The sequence below is a fragment of the Lagopus muta genome, chromosome 2 (genome assembly GCF_023343835.1).
Source record: "Lagopus muta isolate bLagMut1 chromosome 2, bLagMut1 primary, whole genome shotgun sequence".
NCBI classification, from domain to species: domain Eukaryota; kingdom Metazoa; phylum Chordata; class Aves; order Galliformes; family Phasianidae; genus Lagopus; species Lagopus muta.
The window spans coordinates 9,529,283-9,556,738 of record NC_064434.1 but is presented as its reverse complement, the minus strand read 5'-3'; the positions used below and the strand labels follow the sequence as shown (position 1 = coordinate 9,556,738).

The 27,456-nt window shown below is 42.4% G+C and overlaps 2 long non-coding RNA genes across 3 annotated transcripts in view; one reads left to right on the top strand and one right to left on the bottom strand.

Moving 5' to 3' along the window:
• Positions 1 to 27,455, top strand: LOC125688737 (uncharacterized). The gene is made up of 4 exons (XR_007374857.1): positions 1 to 96; positions 13,021 to 13,105; positions 14,211 to 14,291; positions 23,361 to 27,455. It is a non-coding gene; the product is annotated as an uncharacterized LOC125688737 (long non-coding RNA).
• Positions 7,547 to 27,456, bottom strand: part of LOC125688736 (uncharacterized) — a 69,891-nt gene continuing 49,981 nt past the window's right edge. Inside the window, exons 4-7 of one of the 2 annotated variants that reach the window (XR_007374855.1) lie at positions 21,214 to 21,282; positions 20,008 to 20,193; positions 11,736 to 11,889; positions 7,547 to 10,411 (exon numbers count right to left, since the gene is read on the bottom strand). This is a non-coding gene — a long non-coding RNA (uncharacterized LOC125688736). Of the gene's footprint in view, positions 10,412 to 11,735; positions 11,890 to 14,223; positions 19,058 to 20,007; positions 20,194 to 21,213; positions 21,283 to 27,456 lie in introns of those variants that run through there. The other variant, XR_007374856.1, reaches the window with a different exon arrangement.

The following is a 27,456-nucleotide window of genomic DNA, read 5'->3' as shown; positions in this document are numbered from 1 at the left end:
ACAGCCCGCAGTGCAGCCGTGGGGAAATATTTCGCAGGACACAAATCTGAAAGCCCCTGGAAAGGTCCTGCGGAGTAAATCTACTGGTTTGTCAATGTAAGTAGGCTGGTTTTGGAAATAGTGTATTTTCTCTTCAGGGCAAATTATTTATAAAAGAAATGGCATTTCTGAGACAACTTGGTGGCAGTGGAGTTTATTTCAGGACTCTCAGGTATGACTGTCATTTTAAATGTAATTACTATTTTGTTTTATTTTTCTGCATCCATGTATCATAAGGCACTACGTGAATTGTCATTATATAAAGTAGAAACAATTTATAGTGGCTAGAGATATATAGAGACATTCTGTTTAGTGGAAGGGAGGTGAAACTCTACAACTATTTGATTGAACATATGATTTGCTTCCATGCAGATCTAATCTTTTTGTGTTTCTTAGTACACATCCAGTATCTTACAGAATTAGGCACAAGAAAATTAGCAAAATGCTTCTAATGTTTGGAATTTTGTGCCCTAAACAAGATATATCAGCTCCCAAAGTCCAGCCCCTGAACATGTGAGTGCAGCAAACGTAGCATTTGGATTCCATTATCATCAATGGGATTGTTAAGCAAATGTTCTTGTTTTGGAACTCATTATACAAACACATAGATTATGACCTAGAGATTTTCCCTTAAAGGGCAGCATGGGAAGTCTGGACATATAATTCAGGATGACCATTTGCTGAGGTTTAAGGATTTAAGAAGAAGCAAATCCATCTTTTTGATATGCTAAGAAAATGCTAGAGGAACTGTCTAGTGGTTAGATCAGGAAACTGAGTCAAGGCGTCTGTTCCCCACTTTGCCAATGAATCATTTCCTCTTCTTTGAGTCCCACAAAACACCCAGACAGAATCTGTCCCCAAGTAAAACAAACCCTTTACCAGGTTCAACTCTAATGCAACTCCAAGGCTCCTGCTTGTAGTAGAAACTCTGATGTGTGTTAGAACTGGAAAGCTTTAAACATCAACAGAGACAATTGTGTTGTGGTCCTATATGTGAATTCTGAGATTTCACTGAGTCCAGAGCTCTGCTATCAGCCTCCCTGTGACAGCACACAGAAGCAGCCACCTCAGCATGGTCCACATTTCTGTGGGCTTTGCAGAAGTGCAGAGAAAAACACCTTTGCAGTGCTAAGAAGCCGATCATTTATATTAGCAGCGTGTAAGGACTGGAGTGTCCAACTCGGCTAAGAATCTGGGTGATTTTCTTGCTGCTAGAAAGGTTGCTGTATTCAGACAGTGATTCAAACCACATATTTGATGTCTTTTTATTGGGATAGGATGAATTGTTTTCTGGAGCTGTCTATCTTTCACCACTATTCATAAAAGGAAATGTCACGCCATTTTAATCTCGACATATTGCCCCAGATCAGTGCTCGAATAGGTGGCATCAACCAATGCCACAGTCCCACCATACTCCTCTGCGTCCCTGACTTGTTCCCTAGGTATCAGACCACATTAAGCACCAACTTGTCATGTATAAGTGAAGAGTATTTGCCACTGCATTGTACTGTCAAAAACTGCAGTTGCTGCTGATGTGTTTGCAGCTGCTGCATATTCCCTGGCTCCACCATGGGTTTACACTGAGGACCAGGCAGCTTCTTAGTTCGGTAATGTTTGTCCTGGAACCAGCATTTTCCCAGAGGCAGCGAAGCAGTGTGATGCTTTAGTATCCAGCTCATCTATCATCCTGTCCCATTGCTAATCAACCAAACAAAAATATGCACATTCAGAGATAACAAGGACTAAGGGTCTTGCAGTTATTTTCCACAGGGATTCCAGGCATTCTCAAATTTGCAGTAATTCTCAGAAGTTTGCTTCCCATCTCCTTGCACAAGAAGAGCAGCTCTCTACAGCATTCAAAGAAAATACCAGTTCTGAGTTGAATATTGCAGCAAAGAAATGTCTTGAACCCTCAGTAGCCAGTGGAGGAAGAGAGGCAATTTCAGATGAGGAAAATATGAAAGAAACAATGCTTTAAACATGGAAATCATAATGGTCTATTCTTTCCTTCCATTGTTTGTCTTAAAAACAATTAAAACAGGAACTTTTTCACAAAGAAAAGAATTTTCAGTTTCATTTGCCCATCTGACTGTAAAAATTCAGTCAGCATTGGCCTGATACATTACAACTAGTGCATTTTTTTCCTACTTATCTGTCATCAGAGGTTGTTGTGGTTTGGGTATGTGGAGGTAGATACGGAGGCTGTAGATGTTTACATTGGATCTAACTGTTTTCAGCTCTGCTTCCTAGCACTTCTACTGCATGGTATTTCTTATCCCAATGTAGAGTGGGCCTAATGAACATGCCCTGGCAAGGCTTGTGTTTCCCTGCTGATAACAAGTGGGCACCAGCTCTGGCGCAGATACCTGCTTTGCAAATGCCTAAAATCAGGTGGGATAAATCTTGTGCTCCAAGCTTGATGCTATAAGCCCCGATTCAGCAAAGCACTTCAAGATAGCATTAAACAAAGCCTAAACTTAGACACTTCTCTTGGCTGAAGCCTCGGTTACTTAAGGAAGGATCATGCAGTCATTGGAGGTAGAGCAGTTAGACTTTCACAAGGTTCATGTTGGATTTCCACCATATGACCTTTCTACTCCACTATAAAAAAAGTTTTCTTCCTTCAGTTTCCTCCCCCAAACACATTTATTCCCAGCCCCTCCTGTCCTTTGCTCTCCCTGTCCAAGTCACATGTGCTGTGACCCAAAACTGGGGCAGCCAAGCCTGAGGCCCACTAAGCCATGCGGACCTGTGGCTTTTTGCCACTGGCCCTTATCCTTTTGTTTCGTTTCTGTGTTTAGCACCAAGGTCTTCCTAGCTGAAAACTTTGCTTGAGAATGTCCAGACTGCATAAATACAGAGCAGTGGTATGACAACTTCACATTATTTAGGCTTTAGTCTGTAAACCATGCAGGGGCCAGCAGCTGGAGTATCACCAACCCCCCAAAGTGCCTCTTTGAGCTGAGCAGAGTCTATCAGCAAAACATCTGACTTTTGTTTTCTCCCTTTCATGTCTTTTTTGTATTTGAGGAAGCCTAAACTCACAAATTAAAACAGTGCAAGACTGTGTTGTAATACATGCAATTAACCCATCTAAAATTGGTGAGCAGAGTGGCACTAATTACTGTGACATCTGTTTTCAGCAAAACTAAGTGATCTTTAATGTGTTCATACATATATAAATTTCCTTATTTTTTAATGAAAGATCAGTGTAAGTAACGGTATAAATAAGGAGGAGTAAACCTTGCAGTTACACTAATTGTTTTTTTTAGTCATTTTCGACCTTTGAGGCAGAGACCTAATCATCCCTTTCACAAAGAAAGAAGTTACTACACTCATGTCCAGACTGAAGCCAATGCTTTTGCTGGAGATAATAAATAAGGATAGTGATTTGCTATTGATGTGTTTAAGGTGTAAAGATGTCAGAGGAGATGTCAAAATACTCAAATCAAATTGAGATGCTTTGTCTATATGTGTCTATTAAGAAGCAGAGAAATACAATTACTGAATTGAAAGCAAGAATTACTGCAACCCTAAAGATGCTCAGTGTGCAGATTAAGTGGAAATTAGTAACGCTGGCAATACAGGAACACAAATATGACCCTTTTTCCCCCCGTTATGGCAATTCAGATTCTATTCCCTGCTGGTCAATAAAATCAGTGGAGAGGCAATGCTTGGTATTGCACAATACAGGTACTGCTAGTTCCTATAATCATAGAATCACAGAATCATTGAGGTTGGAAAAGGGCTCCAAGATCATCTCTTCTAACCATCCACTACCACCAATGCTGCCCAATAACTGTGTCCCTAAGTACCACATCTACAAGTTTCTTGAATTGTAGGTGCCTGAAACTATTCTTAGTTTCACACAACTAATTAACTCATAAAACAAATACACAAATTAAGCTCACTAATAACTACACAGCTGTAATTAAGAATTAAATTTAATTCCAGTGGCTGTTATGTCCATGGCCAAGGTGACTATATTAAGGAACTGAGTAGGGTTGGGTCACCATTACCAGAAATAATGCTCAGCAATTTTCTGGGTTAAAATATGTTAATTTCCATAACTCTCCAGATCACTTTCATTTCCTTGTATCAAGTACTTATGCTACATTTACAAACGCATTTTCACTTGGTTTTATTCCAGTGTTTTTTATAAAATGAATGGCTGCATGTGCCCACGTACAAAAATTCACATCACTGTCTCTTTCACCCCATTTGCACGCAGCAGCTTTGAGCAATAGTGGGGCATGTTGAAGTTTCTGATTTTACCTCTTGATGATATGTTCAGAACTTCTAAGTGTGGAAAAAAGAAGTTCTTTCAGTTAATCCACGTGTCAAGTTTCATTATTGGATTCTTATATAATTAGGAATGAATATTATACTTTATCTATGTGACACTTTCAGTAAACTGCAGGCTGGAAAACAGATGTGTTGTATCTCTGTGTTGTAACTTTCTGAAATGCTCTGTGGTAACGTAAATAAATGCGTTTGGTTTCTCAAAATAGGAGATTCTTTCAAGTGGAGGCAGAAATGCTTCCATAGGATTGCTGAAAATTAAACTCATTTAAACTCTTTCACAATTTTTCAGTAAGAAATGAGAAAATTAGATGATCTATTTTTTTTTCTGCATTTTTTTTCTTATGTTTTGTATGAATTAAAATGGCGCTGTAAAATAACCTGGTTTAGCCTGTTCCAACCTGAATAATTTTCCATTATTCTAAAGCCATATCAAGGTCAGATTTGCCTGCAGTTCTTATTTCTGGTTTTGAAGTATTCAGAATATAATAAGAACTACAAGCAGTACAGAAAAGACCTGTAAGTTCCATAAAAGTATTAAACAGCCTGCTTGTGTAATTCCCAAGGTTTCACAATTCTTAAGCATTTCTCCTTTATGTAAGGCAAAAACTGAGTCAGAGACCTCGACACGTTCTGTTACAAGCTCATTTGGTGCTCAGTCCCTGTTTGCTTTCTGGCCACGGTCATAAGGCAATCTACATCCAATTAAATCTTTCAGCCTGCAGATCAGATATTCGTTACACGCCCCTGATGACTGCATGCAGCAGAGTTGCAAAATGTCTTGGTAAATCTTACTTGAATGAATGAGCTGTTGAGTTAAAAAGTGATGTAAAGCTTAGTCCTGCCCTTCCATGTGTTAAGCTTCATGACACGCTTTAGAGAATTAGCTGCTGGGGAGATGCGGCTCAGCTTTCCCCATAGCACCTAAGTGGCAGTGACTGAGCATTTGGGGTCACACTTGGACTTATACAAGCAAAGTGCCAGCTGAGGTAGCTGGAATTTAGACAGTTTATGCTGAGGCCAATATTCCCTTGGCATTTATTTCAGTTTTATTTATCTTGTCGGTATTAAGGCTTCTGCCCAGAGAAGGGAATGATTACAGAATCCAAGAATAAGGCCTTGTGCGTGACAGCAGCCATAAATACAGGGAAAGCATGTTTTTGTGTGAGTTTATGATGCATGCATTGGCTGTAAAACTTACATTCCCGTGAGCATCGGTGCATTGCAGTGCCATTGATAACCAGTATGTCTGATGCAGACATCATGTGAAACTTTCTGTTTCGATGATACTGTAGAGGCGGGAGTGAGCTTTGAGTGAAGTAACCTTGCTTCTTCGTGCAAGGTGAAATCACAGGGTCCGGTAAATTGCCTGCTGAGTGCTGCACCAGGTCTCTGCATTACATAAAATCTCATCTCCGTCATTCGCAGTACATTTCCAATGGAAGTGAAGATCATGCTCACTGACCTGCCTTTGGGTGTGAGCTGTGTTGAAAGCAATTGCAGCCGTTAACGATGATCCCTGAAAAACCTGTCCCTCGCTTTTCACTTTTCACAAGAGCAGCAGATAAAGGCAATGATTTGGGCTTCCCATCCCAAGTCTGCAGGAGTGCTGAAACAGCAAAAACCCACTGGTAGCTCTTGTGATGGTGTAACTGATCTGCAGCTCAATTAATTAAAGACATGTTTCGTGACAAGTGCATCCCCTCATGTTTAGCTCACCCAAAATCTTTTATTTTCTGTCGTGGGTTTTTTGTCTTTTTGTTTGTTTGTTTGGACAGCAAGACACTGAAATCCAGAGGATAATTTTGGCTTTATTTCTGCAGGAATTAGTCCACAAGAGACTGTGCCACACAGCTTAGATAATTCCTCTCTCACCACTTTCTCTTTCAGCATCCTGATGGGAAGCCAGAAAAATGGGAAGTGCTCATAGGTTTGCTGGTAGCGCTCCCCTTCGTAAGATGCTCCTTCATGCTTGGAAGATCAAAGTAATGGGAAATCAGGTTTGCAATTGAGTTCACCCCTCCTCAAAGGTGGGGCACAGAAAAACTGATCCATCATTTCACCACAGGAAAGAAAACCATGATTCTTAGCAATGAAAAAAATGAGGGAGAAGCCCCTTGTCTACTCCAGCACAACTGAATGGGCCAGGTCCTTCAACCAGGTGTGGCAGCTACTTACTTCTAGAAACCTGCTTTGGAAAGAGTCTGTCTATTTACAGATCTGGGTAGGGTTTGGCCAAAGATGTTTACCTTCAAAATACAGGAATACTTTTTGAAAATACTACTTTGCTGTTTCTTCTTGGTATTGGCCAACCATAACTCTTCACTTTTCGTTACAAAAAGGCGTTTTTAATCTTAAAATTTACAAAATTTCCCAAAGAAAGCTTTTTTGAGGGCTAAGTTCTATCTCCCCCAAAAGTCTTAAAACATTTTGTTTTAGATAAAAAATATTTTAGACAGTGACAAAAGTAGTTTTATTCTCCATAAGACCCCGTGTTACTCTTTTGTTGTTATTGTTGTTGGTTCAACGCAAGCCAGAATTTCCACTGTACTTGTTTGTTCTACTTCTCAATAAACAGGAAACTTTTTTTTTATACTCAGCACGATGAGACAGACTAAAAGTTAAGCCTCTGTCTGAATGTCCAGCTGTTTGTAGACAGAGTATTTAAACTCTGGCCTAGGCCACCTTCACAACATGGAAAATATTTAGCAGGGGCAATAGGAGGCTGTCTCCATCCTCATGGCAATGCAGTGGGGTCTGACAGCGAGGAGCATTGCTTAGAGCCTCTACGATTTTAAAACACGGTTGACATAATAGTTATGCCCACAGAAGTGTTTTCCAGAGGTGGAACAATGTGGGAGATAAGGAGCCCCATGCAGCGAGAGATTTTGAGAAGCCATGGGAGATGTAGGACAACCTGGGTAGAAGTTAAACCATTTGTTGCAAAACACCCCTGCAATTAAAAAGAGGAATTAATTGCCTCACAGACAGAAAGGTTGAAGACCTCACTTGTTTTCCTCTTACAAATAGCGTGAAGTGAAATCAGGAAATGAGAATCTGAGAAAGAAATGGCTAAGGTCCTGATTTTGGTTTCCTGAAGTTACTAACTTTAAGCAATGCAGGACACATGCGTATGAGTGAGCTCATGGCAGTCATTTGTGAAAGAAAGGGGCATAGGATTTGTCCATAATGATTCTTCTGATGGTAAAGAAATAGATTGAAATAGGAGTTATTTAGTGAAGAACCACACAGAGCTCCGTTGAAACTCCCACGCTGAAACTGCAAAGTCCCAAAACCTCACTCCCACCCGAGAGAGAAGGGAGGCTGTGGCACCTGCACACACGGAGTGGTCTCTATTTATTTTTATTTTTTAATAAAGTGTTATCTCCATTGTGATATACTTGAATTCTTGGATGTTCTGCTGTTCTGTGAGCTGCTGTTGGACATCCCCCAGCAGTCAGGAATGGCGCTCACTGGACGCAGTTCTGCCCACATTTAGACATCCAGTTCACACTGCACCACCTTTCCATCCCTTTCCATCATGTTCATGTGGTCATCTGCTAATCCTTTCCAGTGCTACCGACCTCGTTGTCCATTGCAAAGAAGTCAATACTTCAACATTTCACTACCTACTGGTATTATGTAGCCCACTCTCCTGTTTGCACCCCCATCACTTTTGACCATTTCGAGAGCTGCAGTTCTCTGGGACAGGAACCATGTAGCATTGTATCATTGAAGCCATTATTTTGTTAATTACATCAGTAATAGCCATCAGCTTTGCATTTTTTAGGTCCTTCTAAAATGGAAATGCATGAGACAGCTGGTACACATTGTTAAAATGGTAGCTGAGCACAACAAAAAGCTGGGGAAGACATTGGCCCTGACAATGAGTGGGCAGAAGAGCCACCCTCAGCTTCCTTAGGGAACTATAGTTTGATACCAGAGTTATGTTGGTCCTGAGGTTGTGAGGAGGTGGCCTGAGAGCATGAGAACTGCAGAGGAGAGCAAGTCCCCAGCAAGAGGTAGCACTGCTAAGCAGTGGAGCCCAAGACTCCTGCAAGCCACAGCAGTCCAGGGCAAAACCCATGGCATGAAAGCTACTGAATGCTGACCTGGGACAACCGGGAGCACATGTCTAGCCTGAGGACTCCATTGGGAGAGTGAAGCTGACATCCTGGGACAGGCACAGGCCTGGAACATGTCACTGAACTGCCATGAGCATGGGCATGCTGCAAGGGGAGCATGGCCTGGGAGGAGGTGGCAGTGTCTCTTTGGCACCCTCATGTCTGTAGGCAGAGGGCTGGATCCAAAGTAATTCCTAAGAACTGCACTGAGGAGTATAGCTGGAGCTTGATGGCTTTTAGTTTAGTTTCCCAGGCTAAGGCTTCCTTTCGTTTCCTGCCCTTCCCTCTAATAAAGTTCTGTTAAGGCTTGCTGCTGTGACCAGGAAAACATTGCTGAAATCAGAGCATACAAACAGAGCATTTAGCTTCTCATGTTTCTGAATGGGAGTTAGAGTCTGGGCTGCTAGAGTTTACAGGAGGCATAGTTCAAAAGTGGTCCCAGCGTAGCAACACGTCAGAAGTATTACAGAGGTAAGCAGGTGAGACCAAAGAAATGGGATGAAGGGCAGCAGAGGCTCAAAGTGGTGATGGATGCTCCCAGGATCAGGCAGGTGGTCAACCACATATTGTGGCCTTTGCTATCTATGCTCTATAAAAACCAATAAAAAACACTAGAGACCGGTGTTGTGCCTCTTCACAGACATGATCCACCCGTGGCTTTCTCTAAAAATGCTATGCCATCTCACATAGACAAGAGTTTCAGTATTTACAGCAATAGAATGAATCACAGAATGATCTGGGTTGGAGGGGACCTCAGAGCCCACTCAATCCCAACTGGCTGCCAAGGGCTGGTTGTCAACCAGCAGGGCAGGATGCCCAGAGCCCCATCCAACCTGGCTTTGAATGTCTCAAGGGGGTATGAGGTACTATACAGCATGGAAATCAACACTGGCATAAATAAGAGTAGTATTCTGATTGTTTCTTTATAATTATCTTAAATAAGACCAATATAACACTTTCTAGGGATCCATTTTTTCTGCCCGTCTTTTTAAATTCATAACATTTTTGAAATGCAAATTTAAATCCAGGAAACGCTTTTATTTCTTCAAGGACATTTAACTTACTGTAACCCATGGGAACACGGTAGGGAGGAAGGAGAATCCAATTACATGTTGCTTGTAGAACTGAAAGGATAAAAACTGCAAACTGACTCAGGTCAGGAATGAGAGATGGCCAACCTGCGGGGCTCTGTACACTTTGCAAGTATAATTGCATCCTCTGTTTGTAGTGCTGCTGCTCAGCATTACACCCACTTTTGTGTGACTGAAATTTCCTAAAATGTGTACATTCTGCATAGCAAAGGGGGAATCACAGCCCTGGTGTTGCTTTGCTTAAACCAGAAGCTTTGCACGGATACCCTGCAAATGGCAATGCTGCTCTGCCAAAGCAAGCTTGCCAAGCCTGGGAGTGCCAGCTTTTCTGACAGCCGAGTAAGTTTTGCCCTTTCATCCCACCTTGGCTGCGTGTTGTAAAAATGCAGATGCTTAGGAAATTGCCTCCAGGTGTTGAGTGATGTGAGTTTCACCAAAAAAAATAAAGCTTAATCTAAGATAGATGACCTTGTTTTCAGCAGAGGATCTTTCTGCTTGTGGAAGAGGACTGGAAAGGGTCTTTTCTGCGTTGCCGTGCTGCAGCTGTAGTGTTTTTCTTCTGGATTCTGACAATCCCCAAGTCAAATGCACATGAGGGCACAAGGCTGGTTTGGGTGTTTTGAGGAGATATGTAACATAAAACTCCCCAGCCCCAGCACTTTTTGCTAACTTAGTCCTGGCACCGTGCTACTCAGTGTGGAGGAAAATATCTCTTTTTGAGGAATGCAGAGTTCGTAAAGCTATTTGGTGTCTCCCCACAGCAAACAGCAACAGAGGCTTGCCCTTTGGCTCTCTGTTTTCTTTGGACGTCTTGTGAAGCAAAAGCACTTAGCTTTTCTGTCTCGATTTCTTCAACTAGAAAAAAAAAAAAGGACAATATTATTTAGTTTTCTCCTGGGAGTGTTGTGCTGGTTGATTTGTTAATGGTGATGAAGTCTGGGTCTTTATGTAGAGGCTTGCTCTAATGCATGGGTGTCCAATCTTTTGGCTTGTCTGGGAGACACTGAGTGAAGTGAATTTTGTATTTGGGCCAAATAAAAAGTATAGTTAATGTCTGTAAGTATCAAAACTTCTTTATGTATATATATATATAATTAAAACATTAAAAAAGAGGGCAGCAAAAACATGAAACTGGTGGGGTATTTCACCTTGTTTTTGTGAAACCAATGCAGCAATGCGTGGTTTGATGGAAGCGGTTGCATTTCTCAGTGAGTTCCTAAGGTGTTGGTCAGAGATTTTTGATCTAATTTTACCCTTCCTGTACTTCATCCTTGAAAACAGTTGTTCAGAAGTGCCAAAAAGCACGAATAAGGCGTGATTGTGAAGCAAGGGATATTTTGGTCTCATAAAAATCTGGTTAACAGACATGGTCAGATTTTTCTTGGGGTTGAATGTCTGATTGCAACTCAGTGTATTCCATTTGAAAATCCACATGTAATGTATTTGTATGTGTTATAGATCTGGATTGACTGAAGATGGAGTTGCAAATACACACACAAAAAAATCTTTTTTTTGCAGTCTTGAAACTTATCTCAAATTCTTTTAAAAATGAAAAGCACGGCTGCATATTTTTCACTGTTCACAGGACTGTGTTCAGTCAGTATATCACAATGCATGCAATTATTAGCCATCACTTCACTGTGACATAATTTAAGTTTCACTTTAAGCACTGTTACGGTTTGGAACACAGCACAGATAAGCTGGTTTTCACCTTGAAGATGCATGTTTAGCTCATTTAAGTGAGCAGTCAAACCCACGAAAAATACGAAACCTGTGAGCTGTTGCAAAACTAATTAAAAACACATTGCAAATTATTTTACGCTTCTTGTGAGCTTTTTGAGACATTGAAAATGACAACATTTGCCAACACTACATGAGTATTCTGGATATTTCTTTCCACTGAATGTATTAACGAATTAAATAATTCCATGAAACAGCTCCCATCTCTTTTCGGACCATGCAATACTTACTGTTGTCCCAGGTTCAGTAGTGCTGGAAACCAGCACATTGTAGATGCAGTTTCACTGTAGGTTTAGAGAATGGTAAAACTGTAGTTAGGCTATATGGTGTTTTTTTTTCCCCAAGATAAAGTGCCCAAGGATTAATATCTGTTTAATATTCAAGAGGCAAGAAATGTTTCCAGCACTTGAAAACAGCAAAGATCATCCTTTTGGGATACCTGAGATGAGATGGTAAACCTTTCAACACACTTCTTGCACTCTTCCTTCTCCTGTTACAGCAGACATCGAGGGTAGCAGTTGGGTCCCTGTACGTCACCACCATCAGGAACAAAACACATTAACTCGATGGTGCTAATGAGCAGCGAGCGAGCACTGGAAGAGGAATGTTGACATTTGAAAGATCTCAGTTATGAGGTTCCGCATTGCCTAATTGTGAGGGTTGTGTGGGAAGCACTGCTCCAGTGTATCTGTCTAGTATGGACATGACCGGCAGGAATACACTACCCCTGTGGAATGTCAGTTACTGGAGGAAACAATTATCCTTTCTGAATATTCAAAATATGTCAGAACATTCTTCCCTTTTCCCTTTTAGGGCTCATCAAAGCTGTGAGTGTGTCAACATCATTCCACCTACTGGGAGGTGCTCTGGAATATCTGATTCACAGGCATTTCACTTGCTTGGCACTGAGCCTTGTGCAGCCAATGCTGTCTTGAGCTTTTACAAGTAATTCAGGCAAAAATGGAGTTTGCCAACAAAGGCGTGAGCATCCAGACCTGGCAATGGAAAAAAAGGAGCTGAGAAGTGGGAAGGGAAGAGGTGGGATGGGCAGACAGGAGCAGTGTGCACCAAGCTTGCTGCTCCCACCAAGACACAAGGTTGGGGGAAGCGATTGCTGCTGTTGCTTTCAGAAGGGGCTACACAAACCCACATGTGATAGGAGCACCCTACCACCCCCACCCTTCCTCCCCCAGACCTCTGGCATAATCTAAGCAGGTAACATGGCCAGGGTTGCTTTACTGCCTTTAGCAACCTGCCAAGCATGGCACAGCATTCAGTGCCAGTGCTCTGCTGACCGCGAGAGGAGAAATGAAGCATGTAGGTTGGTTTATCATATCCAAAGGCTGAAAGGGTACTTCTAAGACCAAAATAATGCAAGGATCTGTTTCTTGGGCCTTGAGGCCTTCTGGCACTGTCTAGTTGGCAAATATATAACATTTCCTTCCTCTCCAAAACAGGGTACCATATCCAAATTGCTCGTAGTCCTGGACTATGCTACTTCCCAAACTGTGTGTCTGGGAGACGGGTAGGTGGCATAGAACAACGACATGTGGGGGTCTTCTTTCTGAATTTAACAGTGCACGTAATCATGTTCTGGGCCTGGGTTCTGGCACTAATTTACCAGCAGAAGTAGAGCCAGTGAGTAGTAACAAAAGGATCACCCAGTCAACTTGTCTGATTGCATATCATGGGTTATTATGTCTCACCTTGCTTCTCTTTCATAGGGGTTTGCCTAGAGCATCTCTACTAGGAAGACATCCAATCTTGATCTGAAAACATCAAGAGACAGAGAATCCAACTCTTCTTTTGGTAAGTAGTTCCCAGGATTAATTGCTCTTACTATTAATAATGCATGCCTGGGTTTCTTTGTATGAATTTGTTTGGCTTTGGCTTCTAGCTGTTGATTCCTGCTGCGCTTTCTCCACTAGATGAAGGAGATCTTTTGCATATGCTATTATCTTGTTGTGGTGGTACTTGTACACTTTAATCAAGTCACGTCTCCATCTTCTTGATAAGATGAGTGGAGAGATCCCTTCCAGGCTTTCACTAGAGAGAGGCATTTTCTCTCATCCTCTCTCCTGACTTATCTCCAGCTTTTCCCACTTTAAACACAGGCACCAGAACTTTTTACACTATGCCAGTATTAGGCTTACTAGAGCAGTAGAGAGAGATAAGATCAGCTCCCCGCTCCTATTCACTGCTTCCTTGTTTATACATCCATGAATCACATTATCTCCTTTTGCTTTACACTAAGAGCTCATGTTGCTGCTCTTAAATCCAGTCTGCAGTCCTTGATTTCCAGGGCTGCCCGCTAGCTAGATAGTGCACTCTGTTCCCTCTTCCTTCAGGGCTGCCTACACTAAGGTTAATCTGAAAAACCAGGTTTTCTGCACTGCCTGTTTTGTAAGTGTACCGAGAGCGTGTTGTGGAGTTGAAAGCCTGAGCTGTTCAGGTGCGACTCTTGGGCATGGAACGAAAAATAAAAGCTGCTTCTGAGGAACGAATGACAAAACCGTCCCTAGCACTGTTAGGAGTGAGATCAATGTATGGCATTTGTTCCCCACTATGAACTAAATTTTCCAGATCTACAAAAGGTAAAATCCACACTGCTCTAATACTTTTCCCATACATAAAATTCCCAGAGAGCTGGTGGATGCCCCGTCCCTGGGGACACTGAAGGTCAGGCTGGACGGGGCTCTGAGCACTGATGGAGCTGTAGGTGTCCCTGTTCATTGCCAGGGAGGGGGACCAGATGGTCTACAAGGGTCCCTTCCAACTGAAACAATTCTATGATCTTGTATCTGCTGTAACCAATGAACGTGTTGCCTCCTTCCCACTGCTACTGACAGCATTTTCTCATCTTATAAAAAAAAAAAAAAAAGAATAAATCAAGTCTAACCTGTCTTTCCAACAGAGATTTTGTGCTCATTAAAATCTGAGAACTATGGCAAGGATTTCAGCTTGATAGGCAGAAAGTATCTCATTCATCCCAAAGGTAAGTGTAGTCTACATGTCTAAGCCAGCATTATGATTTTTTTTTTTTAAGCAAAATCACAGCTACTCTTTGAAGGACCGTGATTGTGCAACCATCAAGGCATTCTTCATGCTGGCAAGAAAAGACACAAAGCAAACTGATCTGACACATTTTTAAAAGGTTTTCTTTGTTTTAAGAGATGTAGATTGAAAGAACAGACCTGAAACATTTATGTGAGTGATCCTTACATCTTTGCTCTTGTTGATTTTGATGAGCTTGTGCTCAGGAAAAGATTTTAGGATTTGTCATGTGCTGGTATTTTGTGTCAGTGATTCTTTCCATGCAAATAGGAGGTTGCATTGATGCCATAACACTGAGAAATCAGTGTTGTGGCCTTTTTAACAGGGGACAGGCATCTAAATGTCTACAGGCGTTTGTGGCTAGCCAAGAATTACAGTGTGAAACCACCTGTAATACATATAGATGCATGAAAGAGGAAAGTACATTGAAGTCGATGTGAAGCTGCTGATTACTCTGCACAAAACGCTTTATATTACAGCCCAAGAGCTCACAAACTCTGCCATTAAACAGGGCTTGGGCATTCTGAGAAATGCTAACAATGATGTCTGAAATGACTTTGAGAGACTGTGATCAACGATGATGTAGCTGTCAGATGTTTACCCCAAACCATATGGTTATTATTCCCAAGGAGTGGGGTGGACACCCCACAGCTCTCAGTGGGAGGGATGGCTTACCTGGACATGGGCTCTTGGTGAGGGCTGAGCACAACATTAGGGTGCCCGTGGGAACCCGTACCTCTGCAATATGCATTTTGCCGTGGTTTATTTGTGCTGTCCCCATAACACACCCATTGCTGCGGGATGTGGATGCCTTTCAGTGATGTACTGAACCAATAAGCTACCTGTCATGCGTGTTTCTGACTCAGTTTTGCAGTCGAAAAGGAAAAGTCATCCCTCACTGATGGCACGATGCCTTGTGGATACTCTGCACTCACTGTAAGTTTAAAACAACCAGGTAATGTCAATTCTGGTTTAAACAAACATAATTAAACAGTATGGACGTGAAAATCTCTGTTAATAATAATCTGGCCACAAGGTATACCATAAGCAAAGCGTGGATTTCTTCTGTCAGTGCAGTCGTAGCTGCCCCGGTGGCTGGGTGGCAGTAAGGTGTGTTGGTCGTGGGAAACCTCACCTGAGGTGTTCCCAGGCAGAGGAGTGAAATGAGGCCACACTGCCTGGGGATCTGTTGGGACACTGGTCATAAACCTCACTCTGCCAGATGTTACCTTCTAAAGTGTTGGTGTCTGCTCAGGGCTTGCAAAACAGTTGGAAAACTTGGTCATATTCTTCAGTTGCTTAAAATCTTGGTATAATTCCTCTACTGAAAGAGAACCAAAATAGTCACCAGCAAAATATCTGCCACACTCAGACACAGCTGGGGAGCTGGAGTGGGTTTTCTGCAAATGGAGAGACTAGAAAAAAAGTGGCCAGCAGAGGTCAGATGTGGTTTGAACTCTCTGAGAGCAGAAGTTATCCAGAGATATTCATAAGACTTTGTACGGTCTATTAGCATTTCGGATGGAGTGTTGCTTGGTGTTTGTCTGCAGAGCAGGGCTGCCTGCCCTTGAGCCATTTCACTTTACTGACAGCTGTGATTGTATTTCCACCATTATGGTATTTGCCATGTTAAAGTACATTTTTTAATGTTAAATCTCATATTTTGATTCAGAGAGGACAGTTAGGCTGTGTGGAAAGTCATAAATAATAAACAACTTATAGAAGATCCCCTCTCTTACTTTCTCATTCCTTCTTTCATTCTCTTTCTTTTTTTCCTTCTTTCCTTCTGTGCTGTGAACTCGGGTACACTGGATGACAGCTACACCCACAGATTCACCCTCCCTAAAACCATTCACAGTTAGACTTGCCACTGCATGTTGCTCTCCTTTCCGAAGCTGAACAAATTGCACAGAAAGAACTGAAAAACTTATGCTTCCTTTCAAGAGTTTTCCAGCTGTCCCTGTGGCCGTGCCTGAGTTATTCTCAACTTAGGCATTCTGCAGACAGGAAGAACAGCACACATTGCACAGAGCTGGGAAGCTGAGGTGGGCTCACTGCAGGTGATAAATGATGCCATGAGTGTCCTAACAGGAAAGATATTTGTTCGATCTGGTCTTCCCCACTAAACCATGTTTGGTTTGTGTTCCACAGTTTCCTGATGGACCAACGTAGATGACCTAAAGAACTAGAGGAATTAAGAGGAATTAATTTGGATTATTAGACCTGCTAGGACATGTTTTTCTGCTACAAGTTTCAAAGCAGCAGAGAAAGAATATGCAGAATTGTATGTCTCAGAAAGTAAGGTTCAGCATGACTAGGAACCTCACCCCTAGAAATTATGGAGCCCCAGGAAGGTCAAGGGGAGAGAGAAAGAGAAAGGCAAGATCAGTTAGTTCCCAGTGGACTCGTTAGCAGCTCTTGTTGTAGGGAGCTCAAAGAGGAAAAACAGGTCATTCCCGCTTGCAAATGAATTGTTATTCCTCTGAAAATGTTATATATATATATACACATGTAATAGAGTACTGTCCACAGGCCTCAAACTACATTGGGAGTACTTAGTGAAAGTAAGTGAATGAGAGACCAAACAGACAGGGAGGTGGGAGCTATGGGAGGAACAGTCAAAGGCAAAGGAGTGTGCAGTGTGGTCAGCCAGGACTTCTCTCTGTTGTACATCTGGCTGCTCTTCTGAAGGCAGGGCTTGAAGCACACATGAGGTCCAATGGACCTGGTTAGTAAAAAACAACTCCTGGCACGTAAAGGTCTGAAAATCATATTTCTAATATGTGCTCGGGTTGCTGACTTTACTAATCCAGCATTTTAAAGATCTGAATATTTCAATAGGGCTTATAATTGTGTCTTGTGCCTACACTAGCAAAGGCTATAGTCTCAACTAAACTGATTGCAAATCTTTCCAGTGTGATCTAGATGTGTTATCTATTATCCAGACCCCCTTTGTAGTGTACCTCCCAAGACAGTTCTGGCTCTTTAACACGACCAGAAGAACAATTTCCTTTAGTAGTTAAATACTGCTAAGGTATCTTCAAACTGGGAATGTTTTCTTGAAAATAATCCTACTGGAATGAGAATTCTTCTTCTTTAGGGACTAAAAAAAAAATGTTGTAGGAAAGGAAATCAAGTCGTATGTGGATAGAAGAGCCATAAATGGCATTCAACTAAAGGAATTTTTTCAAGATGTCCACAGAAATTCTTTCCCCCTTCTCTGCATTTGTTAATTTGTTAATAGGGTAGATTTCAAGATATATTTTTTTTCAAACCTCCCATTACCTTATGCCATCTCATTCAAAACACTTCTCAATTCATAAAGAAAACAAGCTGACCAGTAAATATTGCTCTTTCTATGAAGCTTGCAATTGTGGGCCTTGCTTCTGTCATCATAAAACAAACAAATATACTTGGGCACTGAAGATACCTTAGCATATTTTCTGTCAGAAGAGAGACAATATTGCAGGGATGCAAAGTAATTTCAACTTTCTAGAATTCCTTTGCAGGAATATGAGAGTAATAAAACGAATTCTCTCCCATTCCTTGCATGGTTTAGGGTTGCTGCACACTGTTTGAACAGCTGCACTTGCAGCCACCTTCAGGGATGGGACAAGTCAGCAGAGCAGGAAGCAGTCCAAGTATAGATCATTCAGAAGTGATGGAAAGGATGAGCTATTGGTTTTCCTGACTGATAAATCCTTGTTTCTGTCTGGGATATTGAACTTGCTGTCACGACTGAGGAGTTTCAGTAACTTATCACACATTTATCAGCACATTTGTCATATAGCAAAAAACCCCCTTCCTATCCAGGTTTAAATTTCCTAACATCCAAATATCTGCCTTTAAGCTCTGAGTAGGCATGTCTCATGCAGCAAACTCACTGCTGTGTGGCTTGGGTGACTTGCTGGTTACTGACTCCCTTCAGGTTCCTAGCTGGAGAGTTTCTATTTCAGCGACATTTGTGTGAATCCATGTCTGCACAAATAGTGTCACAGAATGATAGAATAGAATCATATGAGTTGGAAAAGACTACTTAGACCATCTAGTCCAACCATCAACCCATCCCCACCGTGCCCACAGAACCATGTGACATAACTTTTTGCACACAGCAAGGGGCCATAGCAAGTGAGTATTCTCCCCCTTGTTATTCAGTAAATGCATGACATACAGCCTTGGAGGACTTGCATAGGATAAAAACTGTATATTTGTAATTTTCCCACATATTTAGCAATCTTAAAGGTGTAATGTTCAAAGTCACTATTTATTGCCTCAAGCGATCCAAGAAAGCAGGAATTCTTCCACAAGAGGGAAGCTGTTTCAGTCTACCATCATGTTGCTGCAAGACTGAAGTCAGGGTAATTCCCCACACAGCAAGCATCCCCACATCAAGTACTCTTGCAGAGGAAACTCCAAAACACTACTTATCTGCTGCAGGGAACCTTACTGATTGTGAATATCTCTATGGAGCTGTGTTTTAATTAAACCTGTGACTGGCATATGATAGCAATTTTTGGCATGTTGGGTCTGCTGTGGTGCTGCCCATGTTGCTGGTACTCCCACATATGGACATTTCCCTGCCCACTGTGATATGTCTCAGTGCACTTACCAGCTTTCAACTTTGCTTGTCTCACTGGGACTCCAGGTTCAGTCAGTTTCATCTAAATCTCTAAGTTGGTTTTGGGCTCTCTCTGTTATCTGTGGTAGCTAAAAGAGGGGAGATTTAGACTGTATATGAGGAAAAATTTCTTTACAATAAGAGTAGTGAGGCACTGGCACAGGTTGCCCAGAGGTGGTAGGTACCCATCCCTGGAGACAATCAAGGTCAGGCTGGATGGGGCTCTGAGCACCGGATGGAGCTGTAGGTGTCCCTGTTCATTGCTGAGGGGTTGGACTAGATGACCTTGAGAGCTGCCTTCCAACTCAAATGATTCTATGATTCTAAAGGTGAATGCTAAAGTTAGATAAGAAGAAAAGTTTATTGCCCAGAAAAGCAGCTGAGATTTAGGTAGTAAATGTTACATATCTGAATTTAGGCAGAATGAGAGCTATCTCTGTCTTCTTGGAAGCAGAGGCACAGCTCTCAGGGAGCACATATGGATCACTTAAATACTCTGTGAGCTCTCCAGGGAAGGTAGTGAGTTTGTGGAGCCACACAGATATCTATCTACAGGAGCACATGGCAAGTACAGCACTTACATACAGAGACAGACAGATTTTGCCCTGGGTTTCTGAGTTTTGGAGTCTATTTTATTCTCAAAGATTAAAAAATAAGAAAAAAAAGATTCACATTGTTTAGAAAGCAACACAATTTATGACTGTTGCAGTATTTTCTTCAGCTCACCTATTGAAGGCCAGCAGATAGAACAGTCCTAGATTGGAGCAGTCATACTGGTTCTTCCACTCTGCTTTTCCCAGTCTGCTCCAAGAGGCAACCACAGACCTTCCCAGTTCCCCCAGTTCACATCTGAAAAGCTAGTTGCACCAGTCAGTAGACTAGACACCTTTCTGTCAATGCTCGTTTTAAAACCACAGAGGTTCATCAATTCTCTGTGGCTGGTCCTGTGCCATTACATTTTCCTTCCTCCTAGAAATCTAGCTCAAAATAGAGGCTAAAAAATGGGAAAGCACCACCTCCCCTCCCCCCCAGTACTTACATTTATAGAGTGAGTGGTGGTGTTGGGAGTTTGTAGACTCCAAGATGACCTCCAGCAGCTGAGGGACCAGAGGGAGCTGCACAGACCCCCAGGAGAAAGGTGAGCTGGAGGGACTGACATCACATCACTGCCTTTGGTATCTTTACAGGCTACTGAATCCTGGTTTTAATGCAGTCACCTAAAAACCTGGAGACACATTTTTTCTTTAACACGTTGGTCAGATATAAATTGCATTTCCCATATATATAGTGAACATTCTTTCAGTTTAAAGAAACTGAGAATGTATAGCCTGCACAGGAAGATGTGGGGAGAAAGCTTTATCCCAAAGCACTGTCTGAGGGTCACCTAAAAAAGCAAAAAGTTCTAGTTCCAAGAAAAGCATTAGAATAACAATACAGCTGTGCAGTCTGTTTTACTGCATATTTCACATATATTCAAAATCTGTGCCAACCTAACAAGTCTTCAAAGACTTCAAAGCCATCTGCGGTGTGCTACATTAAGTACTGGCAACATAGATAGTATGGATATTTAGCTGCTGGCACCATCATTTGGATATGGGATCTTAAGTAAATCAAAGTTCTAAATCAAAATCCTTGGGTCAACCTCAGTCATATTCCAAAGATGTCTTAAAATCTGAATTTGGATTCTGATCTGAAGTATACCACTATGCTCCCATTGTAAATGCCACATGCACCAAGGAGTATGTCATGATTTAAACTGCAATCCAAAAGGAAAGCAGAAGTGTTTTTCCAATGGCTGACATAGATAAACACACACTTTCCATGTAGAGGTAAATCCTTTTATCCTATTTCACAATGTTATAATTATGTAACAACTAAAAGGCTATTTTGCATCATAAAAGAGGGCTAAAAAGGCAAAACTAACCAGAGCTGACCATAGCTGAAAAACAGGAAAGCCACTGGGAAAAGAGAAAAAAGGAATTCTAGCTGTTTTACATAACAGATGGCAGCATAACAGAAAGCAGCTGATGTTGATAGCCTAAGGGAATTTTCCAGTGTCAGAAGAAAAATAAAATTTAGGATATACAGAACCCCCCATTAAATGAGTTTCATAAAAAGAGTGTTTTATTTACATATACATGTATGGACATATATAGCTGCACGTGAACTTTTGCACAGTTGTATGGATATCCGTGTTTGGAAGGAAAAGGAGCTAAGAAAAATGACACAGTGATGCTTTTCTTACCTGCTACACAGCATTTACTGCTCCTTTCTTCAGAGCACCTCGTTGCTTTTATTCTCTCTAAAAATCAGCCTGGGAATAAGGAAGAAGAGGGGAATAAGACAGAACTTGATTCACCTCACCAAGAGGTTCCACAGGGCTAGGTACTATAAAAGCTGGCTAAGATATCTGAAGCTTTTCAATGAATAAGAGCTACAATGTACAAAGGAAGATACGTCACGGCGAGGAAGCCTGAAAAAGGACAGTGCAGAAGAGAGAAAGACAAGAATAATATCTTGCAGCAGCATATACTAGTGCTGCTTACAGCCTGATGAGCTCAAGTCATTCGAGGATGCACGAATACAAACATTTACCCCATGTCTGCAAGGGCTTCTTGTACCGCCCTTTGGAGTATAAAGGAGAAATAGCTGCTGAGAAGCGCCTCTTGACCTAGCTCGGAGCAGACCTCTGGTAGGATGATAAGTAATGATGATTGCTCCTGAGTACATCACTGTACCAAAAGAGCAAAGCAATTATTATTAACTGGATTTGTTATTCATTAAAGGCTACATGAAGGAATTTTCCAAGCACCGGCCTAAATCCACTGCTGATGAAATCGATGTGTTATTTTGTTTTATTTTATTTTATTTTATTTTATTTTATTTTATTTTATTTTATTTTATTTTATTTTTTTCCCATGGATTTGGCTAGGAGCATAGAATCATAGAATGGTTTGGGTTGGAAGGGACCTTTAAGATCATATAGTTCCAATCCCCTGCTATAGGCAGGAACACCTCCCTCTAGACCAGGTTGCTCACAGCCCCATCCAGCCTGGCCTGGAATGCTTCCAGACAGGGGGCATCCACAGCCTCACTGGTGAACCTGTTCCACTTTCTCACTACTCTCACAGGAAAGAATTTCTTCCTGATATCTAGTCAAAGCAAACCCTAAAGCTTTTTGTTTTTTTTGGCGGGGGGGGGGGGAATAAAAATAAAAAAATAAACAACCACAAAACCCACCCAAAAGGTATGTTTTACCTTGCTGGGAATTATATTTGTAAGACTTTGAAAAAAGTTGATGTTTTAACAGCCTGAGGAGAAAACCAATGGGATCAGAATAAAAGTCTTGATATCAACACTTCTAAGTGGAAATTCCACCTGTGTCTCAAGATGCAGTCTGTTGAATGCTCTACTGAAAACTGTTTAATTTCCAGGAGAGGTTTCAGCTGAGTGACTTTCATCCCAGATCTTATCCATTACCAAGATAAGGGAAGGGCACGGGCAGGTCTTGTGACTGGCCATTTCCAAGTAGAAAGGATGTAGCAGAGCAGAAGACATGGCAACTATTTTGTGATATATTTTTTTTTCCCATTGGTTAATGTTTCATTTTTCTCCTCTTTTATTTCTCTTGTGTACTCAGCTATTTTGTTTGCTTTTGGTTTTGTTTTGTCTTTTCATTTCAGCCAATCTTAATGGAAAGCCACCTGGTAACAACATTTTGGTTGCTTTTGAGTGACACTGCTGATACCAATGATGTTAATTTTCTGAAAAGAAGAAGAAGAAATTATGGGATGGACAATTTTTTAAGGCTCTCAAAAAACCTGGTTAATTCACTTGCTGAAATATATTGAGGATCAAATAGTCCTCTTAAGATTTACTACAAATCACAGAGCAAACCGTGTGCTGCCTTTGTCATGGCTGCCTTTGCAGCCATGAGCAGGGATGTTCTTTGCTCTTTTATTTGCTTTTTCTCATCAAGAGATGACTGACACAAACCCTGCCACGTTTGTTCAGAGGGTGTCGAGTCACTGGCACAGGTTGCACAGAGAGCTGTGGGTGCCCCATCCCTTGAGGTACACACAGCCCTGGGGTGGGCCCTGGACAGCCTGAGCTGGTGGGGGGCAACCAGCCCATGGCAGGGGGCTGGGGCTGGATGGGTGTGAGGGCCCTTCCAGCCCAAGCCATTCTATGATTCTATGATCACAGCGAGTCAGGCCAGCTGAGTAAGTTTAGGCTGGCGGATGCTATTCAGTGTGGATCCTAAAGAAAATCTTCACAGTAGAAATGAATTGCAATGGCTGCCATCTGGCCACAGCAGTCCACGAGTGTACTCCAGCATTTGAGTGGATAGGATGAGATAAGAATGACTATTATTTTCCTTGGTTCCTGCAGATGCCTTGGGCAGAGTTCCAGTTCTCACGTTGTGCGCTCCAGCTGCCATCACGGCTGTGGTACAACATCTGTAGAACCATCAGCCACAAGGAATTGCAAGCATTCCCTGAAATGAGGAGCATTATGAGGAAAATCAGCACTAGAAAATATTCAGCACACAATAACTGTACGTACTTTATGTGGATATTAAGGAGGTTGCTTGTGGCAGCAGGCTGTGACAATGGAGGTGACCAGTCCCTTTGTCATTGCTGGGGATAAAAGAGTAAGAATCCAAGGAAAGAAGAACTTTCTAGCTGGGAAAATGTCTGAGGGTAAAAGTTCCGAAATTCACCAGCACATCACTGGCATTCTATAGGGCTACCATAAGTTAGTTCAAGCAGATTGTCTTGATTTTATTTCCAGTGAAAAACTTCATGGAAAGATGTTTGTGAAATGGCGATGGCTGACTCTTCTACACAGATGAAATACAGCTGGAGCCTGTTTTAGGGGCAATGAGCTGAGAAATGCTCACCCTTAAAGAGTGACACTGAATTATTTCCACTTTGTCACGGCTGTCATAGATGTTGTCTTCCAGTTTCATTTCCCTTTAAGACACTCACCATTAGCATACATTACAAATGCTATTCAGATAAATCTCTTGCCATCTTCTGTGTAAGTCAGATAGTAAAATCCTTGCTTTTTTTTTTTACCATGTTTAGACACATCCATGTTCCTTAAATATATTTTAGCTCTTTACTGCTCAATAACACTCCAACGTTTTAATCTCCAAGAGAAACATCTGTTCTATCAGATAAAGCAAATAGAGAAAGCACTGAAAATGGAAGTCAGTGGATTTGTCCTGCATGGAAAGTGGAGAGGGTGAGCCAGCAGTCCTTCACAATTCCTAACTCTAGTGTAAAATCTGAATTCTCATTTCACATCTCACTTCCAATGCTCTGTTTTTGGAACTGTCCTCAGACACAGAAACTGTACTGGCAGAAAAATGGAGAAGACAGGATCATCTTCTTAATTTCAAAATTGCATAATCAGCTGAAAAGCAAAACAGACAAGCAAAATATGAGGATTGATGTTAGAGTTCTCTATCACAAATTTACCTTGTGCCTTCTGCAGAGTCTCTTTCCCCTAAAACAGTCCAGCTCTCTGCATGCTGTCCTCTCTCTGCTAACTCCTGCAGGCACACAGGATGGGAATTTGCTTTACCTTCAGCAATTTGCTTTCCTTCATCTGGAAGCCAGAAGAGTCCTGAGGTGGGAGCATGGGAGCAGAATCATAGGAGTGCTGCATATTCAGAAAATCTTGCCCTTGAGACTTTTTTCCCCCATGACGGTGATTTCTCTGCTCTGACAATATCATAATAAAGCCTGGTTGTTGGCTGCCACCAGTGATACCAGACCAATTAGGAGCTAGCAACTCTGTCTGGCGGTTGTTCTGCTGTCATTTGGGGTTACCTACTTGGCCATCTTGTGTTGGACCTCTGTGAGGTTGATCACCTAATGCTGAAATCCCCAGATGTATTGTTTAAGCTGGCTTTCCACCTACATTTCAGTCACTTGAGATATCCTGTGGGGTTGAAGCCAGGATGACTAACGGATGTTTGTGCATCCTGTCTCCCCTTTGACACAGTGGTGATCAAACCAGCTCTGCCCTCAGAAGACATCGCCTGAGGCTTGTACAGCCTGTGGACATCAGACCTGGTTTGCTAGCAGGGTGACTGTAGCTCCTTGGTGTGAGTGGGGCTGAGTCACATTCCCCTACCTCCACTGTACAGGGACAAGAAGCTGAACCCACACAAAGGGAAACGTTCTGGAGATGCAGAGTGGAACATTACATGAAAAACACGGGGAAATGTGGTGATTTTATGCTCAGCCCAACCATAGTTGGCTTTCTTCTGGCCAGGAGCGTGAGGCAGACAAAGCTGCCTCTTGAACACTGAAGTTCAGCTTTATATTTGGGTGCAAATATAGCTAGCCATAGTGAGATGACTGGTAGGGAAACAGTCTCTCCTTTCAGCTTTCACCAGAGAAGGCCAGATTACCAAAGTCATTCTTACTGGGCTTCTCCTTTTCCCCCTCCCTGTTCTTCCTGCTTTTCTATTAGCTATCTGCTATTTCAAGACCTTGTGTGTAGGCTTGCTTTTGAGTATTGCTCTTCATTACTGTTATTATTGTGATACAATGCTATAGACACAGTCCTTGTCCAGGCACAAAGTCTGCTTACATACACTGCTTCAACAGCTTCTCATTTCTAGAACTTATTTGAGTACTTGGGAGCTGAATGATTTGTGGGGTTTCGGAAGGAAACACGACCATAAACCCAGGATGACACCAGCCTTTTCTGTACTTTGCACAAGCTTTGCAGAATCAGGAGAAATTATATATAGTCCTGGGCACTGCTCATTTTGGTTTGGATCCACCCCCTCTAGTGTGCCCCTGCAATGAGGTTTGGTGGTTTAAGCATAGTTTAGGAACCAGAGATGCCTGATCCCAGCTGTGCTAGCCCTTGTGTGTCCCTGGTTGTAGCCATGGACCTCCATTGTCTGCCTCCTCAGCTGAAAAGTGGAGCTGTAGCTCCTGCTCACCTCCATGTAGGTGTTGGAAAGGACGACTAGTTTACATTTGTGAGGGGCTTCTGGTATGCAGAGTACTTTACAAGTGCTGAGTACAGTTAGGATGATTAGAACCTTCTATAGAGACCATGTATGAGGATCATAGAATCATGGAATCATTAAGGTTGGAAAGACCAATGAGATTCTCTAGTTCAACTACCAACCTATCCCTGTGACCACACTGGGCCGTGGCCCTCAGTACCACATCCACCCTCCGTGGACAGTGACTCCCCCACCTCCCTGCACAGCCCGTTCCAGTGCATCACTGCTCTTTCTGAGAAGAAATGTTTCCTAATATCCAACCTGAACCTCCCCTGGTGCAACCTAAGGCTGTTGCCCCTCTTCCTATCACTGCTATCTGGGAGAAGAGTCCAACTCACACGTCTCTACATCTTACTTTCAGGTGGTTGTAGAGAGCTACAAGGTCTCCCCTGAGCCTCCTCTCCTTGAGACTGAACAACCCCAGTTCCCTCAGCAACTCTATATAAAATTTGTGCCCCAGACTCTTCAGAGTTTCGTTGCCCTTTTCTGGACATACAAAGATGTTTATTGGGGAAAGAAACAAAGGTAAGGAAAGCCAACTGAGTTCTCCTGGAGATGAATGACAGTCAGCACATCCAGGCAGATTGTTGGGTTCAGCCCAAGGGTACAGCCCTGGTCTTTTCATTGCAGTAGGCTTATTGCTGGTGTTGTTCTTAGAGCAGCTAAGCAAAACCATAGCCCAGTATCTGATGGATGTGCAGCAGAAGGCAACCAACCTCTGCTCCAAAAAGAGAGGCAGATAAGGGAAGGAGAAGTGGCCTGGGAGACATCCAGGCATACCTGGAAGAGCACCCCGTGCCCATGGTGAGGCAGCAGACTCAGATTTCATGGAGGCTATAATTTTGCTTGCTGCTGCTGCGAGATCCTAATAACTGAGCCGAGAAGGGATTTTTTACGCCGTCCGAAGCATTCCTGATCCCCCTCCGCATCTAGTGAAAACTTAATAGCGTGAGAAAATGCCTTCCTGTAGCGTCTTGTAAACCACATGGAGAGCAGCAACAGATGGAGGGGCGAGAGCGAGGGGCTCCGCAAAGATGTTGCCGGTCCTCAGAATTCCCCATGAGGGATGGAAGCACTAAGAAATGGCAATTTTGTAGGGTGAAGCTTTCAGTCAACGAGAGTGAGAAATTGCAGAGGGTGCTAAATGGGTGCTCCGAGGAATGTACGTAAAGGGAGAGGGAGAGCTGCTCTTCCATTGCTATTCCCTCGTACAGATGGTAGCAGTTAAGATTCCTGCAGGAGCCAGGAGTTGCAAAGTTAGCACATCTGAAAAGTTTCCCGATGCCTGAAGTCAGGCCGTGGCAAACAATGCTTGCTGGGCTGAGCCCCACTCGGGTGCTTTTATTGCACTTGGACTGATTTCAAGCTCTGCTCCGTGATTAATTGTGCTTTTAAAAATAAAGTTCAAAACACTTCCCAGGAAGTCTGGGAAAGGCAGAGAGCTTCGGT